A 2,500-nucleotide genomic window follows, 5' to 3' on the forward strand; every position below is an offset into this window, starting at 1 on the left:
ACGGTCCACCCCCCACCTACCATGGGCAAGCAAGCAAATGGAAACATCAAGTGACGCAGGGTCAAGCATCGCTAGGCATGAAAATAACTTTCCACAATATCCGAGGGACTAGCTGCCGAGCTAACCAACGATCAGTGACGACCGTGTGTTGGTATTAATAAAGCTCAACAACTATGAAGAGGCTAGTTGTGCCATGATAAACATGCTAACGCACGCACCACGTGAGGGGGGAGGCCTCATCAAGCTCCCTTTAAAACCTGCCAGTGTGGAGCTGGCCGGCTCAAGGAGCACTCCCCCCCTATAAGAGGTTAATATGCAAAAGGCAAAATTGTACAAGTAGATACACTTTTTTTGAGCAGACATAAGTCCATATCTCGGGCTATACTTCGAATTTTGATGCGATTTTTTGCAGTAATTCGTAGAATAATGGTATCTCCTTGCTCACCAAATTTCATAATTTTTCTCGAAGGGGAACTATTTTTTTTATTTTTTTTTACTTACCGGGTATGTGTAAAATCGGGAAAAATAGAAAAGCACATGTAGACTTCGAATTTCGACCTCATTTTTTCCAGTCCACCACTAAACAATATCAGGAACCTCCCCACAAAATTTCATTCAGTTTGGCCAAGGTCTTAAATTTGACAAATTTTGGCACCAAGCTATCTAGTCGCGGTGCACCGACCAACTTGGCCAAGTGCAAAATGCATCCAATTCAAAACTTTTGTGCACCAACACTTTTACAGTACTCATTTGGGGACATTTGGAGGCCTTTCCAACCCTCACATCTCAAAAACCACGAATTTCATTTTTTCACAAATCTCCCCACCAAGCCATCTAGCTATGCCGCGGTGCACCGACCAACTTGGCCATGTGCAAAACCCTCCGAACTCAAAACTTTCGTGCACCAAGAATTTCATGGTATTCATTTGGGGACATTTGGAGGCCTTTCCAACCCTCACATCTCAAAAACCACGAATTTCATTTTTTCACAAATCTCCCCACCAAGCCATCTAGCTATGCCGCGGTGCACCGACCAACTTGGCCATGTGCAAAACCCTCCGAACTCAAAACTTTCGTGCACCAAGAATTTCATGGTATTCATTTGGGGACATTTGGAGGCCTTTCCAACCCTCACATCTCAAAAACCACGAATTTCATTTTTTCACAAAACTCCCCACCAAGCCATTTAGCTATGCCGTGGTGCACCGCCAACCTTGGTCATGTGCAAAACCCTCCGAACTCAAAACTTTCGTGCACCAAGACTTTCATGGTATTCATTTGGGGGCATTTGGAGGCCTTTCCAACCCTCACATCTCAAAAACCACGAATTTCATTTTTTCACAAAACTCCCCACCAAGCCATTTAGCTATGCCGTGGTGCACCGCCAACCTTGGTCATGTGCAAAACCCTCCGAACTCAAAACTTTCGTGCACCAAGACTTTCATGGTATTCATTTGGGGGCATTTGGAGGCCTTTCCAACCCTCACATCTCAAAAACCACGAAATTCATTTTTTCACAAAACTCCCCACCAAGCCATTTAGCTATGCCGTAGTGCACCGCCAACCTTGGCCATGTGCAAAACCCTCCGAACTCAAAACTTTCGTGCACCAAGACTTTCATGGTATTCATTTGGGGGCATTTGGAGGCCTTTCCAACCCTCACATCTCAAAAACCACGAATTTCATTTTTTCACAAAACTCCCCACCAAGCCATTTAGCTATGCCACGGTGCACCGACAACCTTGGCCATGTGCAAAACCCAACCAACTCAAAACTTTCGTGCACCAAGACTTTCATGGTATTCATTTGGGGGCATTTGGAGGCCAATCCAACCCTCACAACTCAAAAACCACGAATTTCATTTTTTCACAAAACTCCCCACCAAGCCATTTAGCTATGCCGTGGTGCACCGACAACCTTGGCCATGTGCAAAACCCAACCAACTCAAAACTTTCGTGCACCAAGACTTTCATGGTATTCATTTGGGGGCATTTGGAGGCCATTCCAACCCTCACATCTCAAAAACACCGAATTTCATTTTTTCACAAAACTCCCCACCAAGCCATTTAGCTATGCCGTGGTGCACCGCCAACCTTGGCCATGTGCAAAACCCTCCGAACTCAAAACTTTCGTGCACCAAGACTTTCATGGTATTCATTTGGGGGCATTTGGAGGCCTTTCCAACCCTCACATCTCAAAAACCACGAATTTCATTTTTTCACAAAACTCCCCACCAAGCCATTTAGCTATGCCGTGGTGCACCGCGAACTTTGGCCATGTGCAAAACCCTCCGAACTCAATACTTTCGTGCACCAAGACTTTCATGGTATTCATTTGGGGGCATTTGGAGGCCTTTCCAACCCTCACATCTCAAAAACCACGAATTTCATTTTTTCACAAAACTCCCCACCAAGCGATTTAGCTATGCCGCGGTGCACCGACAACCTTGGCCATGTGCAAAACCCAACCAACTCAAAACTTTCGTGCACCAAGACTTTCA

Source organism: Vigna unguiculata, chromosome 9 (genome assembly GCF_037176805.1).
Source record: "Vigna unguiculata cultivar grain cowpea cultivar isolate G323 ecotype 2 chromosome 9, ASM3717680v1, whole genome shotgun sequence".
NCBI classification, from domain to species: domain Eukaryota; kingdom Viridiplantae; phylum Streptophyta; class Magnoliopsida; order Fabales; family Fabaceae; genus Vigna; species Vigna unguiculata.